Below are 9,357 nucleotides of genomic sequence, written 5' to 3'. Positions count from 1 at the left end.
CGAGGCTGGAGTCCAAGAGTGAGCGTTCGCCGCTCCGGCATCAGCTTTTTATAAGGAGCGCGACGGCACCCCCCGGGCACCGCCGGTCGGGGTGGATTCTGCGCGCGTCCCTGTTTCTATGACGACAACCGTCAGCTAAATACTAAATGAGCTAACGGCGTGTAATTGAATTGCTCTGGCCCCTCCCCTCCACCGAACGCCGCAACCCCCTCGCCATCCTCTTCGACCACCTCACCCTCTCGCCGACATAACTTTCCCTCCCCGACGTCCCTAGGTATCGCTCTTCCCCTCTTCCCCTCTTCCCCGCCTTGACTACACTACCGCCGTGACTTGTATACACGCGCGCACACGTACGGGTAGATGTATATGGGATATATATATATATATTATATATTATATATACACCCCTAAGTACGTATGTGTATGCGCGTTTTCTTTCCCCTGTGTATTTTCGCAAAATCTCTTTTTCGCCACCGCCGGCGCCGCCACCACTCGCACTTCTCCCACCGCCTTTTTACATCATATTGTATATACTGCAGGTGGTACCTACCCTTAGCCTCTTCCACCGCATCAGCGGCGGCGTTCAGAGTCTTACGGCTGGTTTTTTTATTTTTATTTCTACCTAAGTCGTCGACTCGACTGTCATTCGTGGCGTGACTTCAAATTTTTCGAGGTCCGAGAGCAGAACTCTCCTGAAGTTCAACACGGACTTACATTAAATTTATCGATAGCGGTTATTTAGAGGGGCACGAAATGCAACGCGTTATTTAAAATGGAGTACATTAATACTTTTTGTAAAATTTTATAAAATTGCTTTACACGGCGTACGGTACGATTCGTCGTTAGTAATAATATTAATAATATTATCGTCAATAATTACGAATGGGATTTTTAGGCGGAAAGTTTTGAAAATTTAAGTAAGTGGTGACGTTTTTTTTTTGGAACACGCGTGTTCTATATTATAATAATAAGTGCGATACCCAATATATTGTGAGGAGAATAACACTGAACCTATTTGCCCGAATTCGGTTACCATTTTTTTTTCTTTTGAACATCACACAGGGCACTCATATTACAAAATATTATTTCGAGACGGTTCATAAATATTTCAAGACGGCGATAGTGGATACCGCCGAAAACGGTATTTTACAGTCGTTTACAGCTTTTCCGTAACTTGGCAGACAATTGTCCGGGAAGAAAGTTTAAAAACACCCTATCCAAACGGTACCGACCGTGTTAGATTTGCGAGAAACCCTACACAACGTTAAAAGGTCTCCTTCTACTGATAATAATAAAAAAAAACTTCCGCTTTGAACCTATTTATGTCGTAAATCAAAAAATAATTTATGTCAGTTGATAATAATTTTATCGACCGTGACTGTTCTAGACGTATCGCTGTAATTGCCGTATTATTTTTTGAAAGGTCTTGAGTCGATTCCGGGTAGACCCTCAGACCCACTCCAGTAACTTACTCCAATGGTAACACGGCGTTTAAGATAGGCAAAACGACTACATTGTCATCGAACATTGCGACACGCAGACAGCAGTGAAGACGGTGTCTTAGTGCATAGTATGCTTCTGAATCTCTCGTTTTTTAAAAATGTGTAACCTTCCCTATTCGTAGTTGTGTTGTTATATCTATTGTTTTAGTGGGTAACTTACGACTTAAGTTCCTACTAATGGTGTTAAGACATGTAAGAGTAAAAAAATATAATTACATATCAGCAGATAATAATATTATTACCTTACATAAAAATGAATGAATCAGTTTTTTTAAAAATTATTGTTATTAAAATTTCATCCATAAATATTATTCATCGCGACTGCAGTGATTATAATGTCTCGACGATTACAATACTTTGGATTACAATCATATCATTAATGAACGATAATATATAATGCAATTAAAGTTGTATTAATTAGTATAGGAATAATTATTTGGTTAGGTTAGAGTTAGTGAACATAATAATATTTGTGTAATTTTGAGGACTGTTATGCACCCTAAATGTTATGAACAATGAAATTGTTTTCCACAAAGAGCCATTAATTTTTAGATGCATTTCTTATTTTCAACAATTAATAATGTAGTATACATAATTGTAAAAATATAGTACGTTTGGTCGAAACTGATCTAAAATTTAGTTAATTGGGAAACTAAAAAACTCAAAATTTCAATATTAAAAAAAAAAAAACAGTAAATATAAATTTGTCAACTAAAAGTAAGTACCTAATATAAATGACGTCTTAAGTATGAAACGATAATGACTAAATTGTGTAAATTGTTTTTTAATAATATAAATCGTCGTTGATATTATAGCAAAATAAATTTTAAAAAATGTGTAGGTTTAGATACATATTATCCTGTATTATTATGTGTTTATAATAATTAACCTTTGGCAAATGAAATATATTTTGAACTGTTGATAGGAAGTAAATATAATATAGTTCTATCGAAAGAATGTAAGTTTAAAACTAATTTGGATACATCATAATTATCAGATGTTTACGAATATTGTCGTATTTATAGTTACCTAACCTAACCTATCTTTGCGTAATATTATGATTTATTCTTGAATTGTGACAGGCTGGAAGTTGTTGGAATATCTGGAGACGATTAATATATTATATGCTTCCATAGTAATGACATTAATAGTTATACTATTTATAGTACCTATTTAATAACTCTACACATCATATATTTTATAAACATAATATTATTCAATTTACTAAGTGTAAGCCCCCTAGTAATATTTTGTTCTAACCTCATAACTAGTTGCAAACTTATATTTCATCATTTAGTTCTTGAAAAAAAATGTATATTTCACAACGACATTTTTATATTTTGCCATATAAAAGCGTTGGTAGAATTACTGGAACTGCTTCAGTAGACTTATTTTGCACTCGAAAATCACTATACTAACTCCATTTGTGTGATACATTTCTAACTCTTGACTTTTTTTTCACTGTACTTACGTCATTTCATTGTGTTATCTCATATAAAATGTTTTATATTTTAGATCCTCAGAATAATCGCGTTGAGGAATGATGTATTTTAAAATAAAAAAATGTATTTATTGAGTCTGCAGTGAACATTGTTCGCGTAGGAGAGAGCTAAAAAGATTGTATATATAGCCCTTGCAGCTATTGTTTGAAAATTGAATGCCATAGTATTTTGGAATTATAAACACATTCCTCCTCGCTACGTTCCAAAATTTCGCTCGACTTGTACATTTTTACTTTAAAATGGTCACGGTTACTTAAGAACAAAATCCGTTAAGAATTAATTGCAGAGTCGAGAGACTACGCGTGTTCTACAGACTCATAAAATAAAAGCATGGTATTGAAATAACTTATAACCGTTTTGAATATTTTATTGAACTGTATCACCTGCAGTAACATCAAAACGTATTTCGCCAAATTGTACTAAATATTATTTAACAATATTATTAGCTCGACAGGAAATGCGCACTAATATATATTTTAATGTAATACATAGTACATTTATCATGCTTTTTGTTGAAATTCAGGAAAACACGTATTCATGCATAGTTAGTAATTAATTACTATCGAAACAATAATAAATAGCGTATAATATTGTTATGATCATCTTTTACGCAGAACAACTTATTTTTTCAATGATATAAATTGTTCATTGACTCAAATACACAGTGTAATATAAACGTGCAATATTTGATACAGAGATTCCGAGCCAGAAATTGACGGCTCTGCAGTTTCTTCGGACGTCTTTGTGTTCACCAAATTGAAGTTGTTGTTAAAACTTAAAATAGCAGATATTGTGAAAACATCATTAATATAATTAATGAAATTCGCAGAATGAACTTATTCCAAATTTTTATTCAAACATTTTTTATCGGTTCATATCGTTAGTTAATAAATAAAATTATATCATTTTTTTTATAATTAATTATAGTTCATGCAAAATATATGAAAGTATAAGAAATTACCTAAAAATAATTTATTTTTAATATAATTTCCTCAACTGTCTTCCTCATACAAGGGCGCAGGTTTCAATTCAAAGTGAATTTTTATTTTTCGGTGGCTTAGGTTAAAGACTCTAGAACAATACATTCCAAGTACTTAATTAGTTTCACGTAACAGATACTTAAAAGCGGAAAAATTTATCTTGCGTTTTCATTTAATTTTATTCATTTTCATTGCACATATTAGTACATTGCATGAGATTATTTTAATATGAACGAGGAAATTGAAAAAAATATTAAATCAAGAAAATATATTGTTTTATAATGTCTGTTTAGATAGATTTTAAGTACCAAGGTATTATTCATCCGTATCAAACGTCAATATTGTTTCTATTTGTGAATTGGATTGTCTATTTGTGATAATGCGGGGTCTTACACGAAAACAAATAACAATTAATTGATCAGCTTAAATTTCACCTTGATCGCGTTTATTTCGAATATACTATTTATTTATTGTGGGTACTTAAGCTCGGTGTTTTATTTTTGTTTTATTAGTTTAGTTAAGTTAGAGAAGTGTTACAAATTTCGAAAATTAAAGTATCGATTTCCTCTCATTTATCTACGTGTCTGTTAAAAAAATGATATGGGTCATTTTTGGTTATTTATTTGAGCAGCATTTTCTAATAATTTTTATAGCATTAAAATCATGTAAATTACTAATAAATTGGTACAGTCAATATTATAAGTACATAATTACTATGTAACTAAAATAATATACAAATTTAACTACTACTAATATCAATCACAAATTACAATATTTGCACAAATTCAAATACTTTTTTATCAAAATTATATTATATAGGTACGGTACACTCATTTATAATCATGGACTTCATTCATACGGTGTTAGCTGACCTGATAATTATTCTGTAATTCGTTTATTAGTTGCTTCTCCAATGCGCTTTTGGCCTAATATTTGTGGTATTAATTTTAATGTAATATTAAAAGGTTAGTTTTGGGCGAAAACAGTTCAAAAACCTTTCGCTTGAAATTTTCAAATCATTCGGTAAAGTTGCAGCGTGTTCTACCTATCGAAATCACAAATTCCGACACATGAACTTGCAAGAACTTGTCGGTGATGAACCTACTTATACGTGTGATGTAAGTGTTCAATCATTTCAAATTTGTGATCAGATGCAGCGATTGTTATATGCGATTTGAAACTTTCAGTATCTACCGGTAATAAATTCTCAACGTTGTTAATCTCATCTGGGTAACAAAATGTGGGCAGTGTTGTAAATAGATAACTTAAAGAGTGGCTAGATAAAGATAAAAAGTTAAGTTTAGCAATGATCTATAAAGGTAAAAAAAAAAAAAAATAGATAAGTAGATAATGATGCCGACGCTAATTCCCTTGCCTGCAAATGCGAGCTACACAGAAGTGCATGCATCAATGAAATGGTATTATGTGTAGTTCGGTGTGTTACTATCGGGCCATAGTTACTAAAATTCCCAAAACGTGACCTATAAATTACATTCATGAAAAACAAAAATTCCCCGAGCATACAAAAAAGACAGCTTATTGTGGTGCTTCTCGTAGGTCTAAGTATAGGTATAATTAATGTATAATATACAACACGGTTCGGCGTGCATACAAAAATATTTTCCATTCATAATATCCTTAACGGCTCAATAGATGCACCGAACCTTCTGTCCTCTGTCTCTTTCCGGGTTCCTGTGCATTTCACTAGAAATCACTCTTTATACCTTGTCTCCTCTCACCGTACTAATTACTCCCATAATAATCCATTAGACAGAATGCTCCGCCTACTTAATAGCTCCTGATCTGTAGCTGACTATATTATTATTTATCTCTACTGAATGTTTTTGTCTTTGTTTTATTTTACCTTAGTATGTACTCTTTTTAGCTGAACGCTGTTTAGTATAAGTTTAAACTTAAGTCTATAATTATAACTATATTTTCCATGTACTTTATTTCATTATTATCTCTTCATGTTAATCTTCTAATTGTACAATGTATCTATAAATTGCCGTTTGGCGTTAAATAAATAAATAAATAAATAAATAAATAAATAAATAAATAAATAATATATTTTTTCCAATTATAATTTTTGAAGTATCTGCCTATTTATGATCCATATTTCCAAATGCTTGTATTTTGAAACAAAAAAAAAAATTGTGGAAGTGGGTACGGATACCACTCTGCTGTACACTGTAGGCGAAGTGTTAAATTTGAATTAAATTATATAAAATCATTGTCTACCATTTTAAACGAAGACGGCTGTCAACCAATATTGAGTTATTACTAATTATATTTTATGATATAATTGCGTTTTAAGTAGTTAATTTTCTCATATTTATATGATATATGTATATTTTTAAAGTTTGTAATTTAAATAACTATTAAAAAATAGTACTTATGTACCTTTAATATTTTTAAATTGGTAATGTAACAAATTTTAAGAAATCTTGTAATTGTTTTTCCAGGTCTTTGACACAGTAAAAATGATTTATTTACGTTTTAGAATAAAAAAAATAACACATTTAAAATGTTTATAAATAGTTCAAAATGAGTCAAAATACTTTGAATATTTTATAATGCATAGAAAATAATAAAATAAACATATTCTGAAAATCTTAGTATCTATTTATGATAGTTACATCTAATAATCCAATTTATCAATATGGCTTGAGAGTTTTTCCTGTGAAGTAATTTTTGTTGATAAAATGGGTTTTTTCAACACCCTTTTCCCCTAAATAGTCATCTTGCAGTTGATTAGTGGAAAAGTATTATAAATAAGGTAGCTATTAAAACATAAAATATAATTTTCAAATTTTATAGAATTACATAACATTTGAAAATAAGGCCCGACTCTAGTATGATGTGCAAATTCCTGAGACTGAGTTACGAAACCAGACATTTCATGCAAGTATAATACGTTTTTGAATATGTTAATAATAATAATATAATATTATAATGTGATACGTTCATATGTTTCAATGTTTAATTGAACTTAGGGTTATGAACAATCCAAATGACAAATATGGAATGGTGGTTACTCTAATTCTCTAGATGTCCCTGGATATTTCTTATTTCTTTCCGTCGCATATGTATTATTTGGCACCCAAGAAAATAATCGAGATATGAGAGAGTAAGAGTAATTAATATGGTAATTACTGATAACAAACAAAACACAAATATTTATTCATTGGTGATCTTTCTTTTAGATTATTTGTATATTATTCATTGTTGTAAATAGTATGAATATTTAATGACTAACACAGTTGGCATTGATTGCCTACTTAGAGAGCTAAGATGAACTTAAGTAGCCCATCGTGTCTGAAATTAACCAAAAGTGGATTGTCTACCTGATATATTGCTTGCATATTGTCCTCGGATTGTCTACAAAAGTAACTAAGTTGCATATAAATCGATTGTCACTTGAGGTTACTAAGTTCCTAGACTCTCAAACAAGTTTTTTTTCTTAACACTTTTTGCATACAAGAAAGCCGATGTTCGTCAATTGCGCCGGATTTGGGACACTACCTGTATAGTAAACATCTATTGCGCCGCTATAAAAAAGGTATGTTAGAAAGGTATGCGCCGGAGCATTTGACAATTACACAAACTGTTTTGGTTAGTTTTAATTTTTATAATAATTATATTATATCATATTAATTTTATAATAATTTGTACAACAATAAACAAAAATATATATATTACACACAATTTAAACAATTTATAATCAAAAAGTCGATGACTGTAAACCTTATCTGGCAACATTAGCTTCATCATATTGTGAGGAAATTAAAAATATGTCATACAAATAGACAAATATCATATTTCATTTTGCCATGTCTAACGTAAAAACCATGGTTGAAAAACTATATTTGTACCAAATATACAATAATGCTAATCTGTAAGTTTTGAAATTAATAGAAATAATAGGTATTATACACGTTTTTATAATAATATATTTAAGAATCGATCGGCGCAATTGACGTACACAACTTATAACATTGAAGAATCGATCGGCGCAATTGATGTATGCCCAAGAAAGCACCAGTTGCAAAGGCACAAAAACCATAAAGAATATGACATCATTCGATAAATTTAAAAAAAAAACGTATCTTTGCGTGGGCGACAGCTAGAATAGTTCAAATGAAAATCTAAAAACAACGTTTAAGTGTTTTCGTCTGGAACATTAAATAAACCAATCGCAATTTGTTATCAGTGTTCAACTACTTTATACTAGAAAATGAACTCGCTAACTGCGACATCATAATATTATAACGATTACATAACTACTATAACTCTATCGAACCTGGTTTTAATCCATTGATCTGAGAGATTTGTTCTTTGTGAATGCCCCGGTGCCTCTTGATTTGTCCGTTATTGGAAAATAACATGTCGCACGTGTCGCAATGGTACAGGGCTTTCGCCCGTGTGCGTCTGTCTGTGTTCTGTTAGTTTGCTGCTGGTGAAGTAGGACTTTTCGCACACATTACAGTGGTACGGTCTTTCACCCGTGTGCTTCATACGCTGGTGTACTGTTAGTTGGCTGTTGGTGAAGTACGACTTGTCGCACATATTGCAGTAGTAAGGTCTTTCACCTGTGTGCATCCGCCAGTGCACCTTTAGGTTGCTAGAATTGGTGAAAGACGTGTCGCATACATCACAGCGGTATGGTCTTTCACCTGTATGAGCTCGACCATGTACCTTTAGGTTGCTAGTGTTAGTGAAAGACTTGTCGCATATATTACAGCGGTAAGGTCTTTCACCTGTGTGCCTCCGTGCGTGTACCTTTAGATTGCTGATAGTAATGAAAGACGTGTCGCATACATTACAGTGGTACGGTTTTTCACCTGTATGCGTTCGTTGATGTACCACTCTATTGCTGGTATTGGTGAAAGACTTGTCGCATAAAGTACAGTGGTACGGTTTTTCACCTGTGTGTATCCTCTGATGTACCGTTAGATTGCTGTTAGTCTTAAATGACTTGTAGCACAAATGGCACTTGAAACGTCTTTCGCATACACCACGTGACATTAGGCTACAGGTGGTGATGGACTATTTATTTTAAAAATTGTGATGCTATACCTGTCCCTGTCCCCACTCGTATTTTTTTAGTTTCCAAATAACTTAAGTCAACTGATTTCTGTTCATGGATACAACCAGATTTTATTCGTTTTTGAACAATAACGCGATGACTACACTATTCTGTTTATGGTTTAATCAAATTTAATAACTTCACTTGTATTTTAAGCCAGTATATTTTGTGGTTATAAGTGTATTAGAATTTAAATGAACTATTAAATCAAAATAATTAACGAATTAATATTAAGATATTTTACGATCATGATTGAGGTACTTGAGTAACAGTCACTATCAAAT

General features: G+C 31.8%; 1 pseudogene; it reads right to left on the bottom strand.

Moving 5' to 3' along the window:
- Nucleotides 1-8,270: 8,270 nt before the first annotated feature.
- LOC111038204 lies at nucleotides 8,271-9,012 on the bottom strand (annotated as a pseudogene).
- Nucleotides 9,013-9,357: the final 345 nt, after the last annotated feature.

Source organism: Myzus persicae, unplaced genomic scaffold (genome assembly GCF_001856785.1).
Source record: "Myzus persicae strain clone G006 unplaced genomic scaffold, MPER_G0061.0, whole genome shotgun sequence".
Lineage (NCBI taxonomy): Eukaryota > Metazoa > Arthropoda > Insecta > Hemiptera > Aphididae > Myzus > Myzus persicae.
The sequence above is the reverse complement of the archived record's forward strand: the minus strand, read 5'-3'. Positions and strand labels throughout refer to the sequence as shown.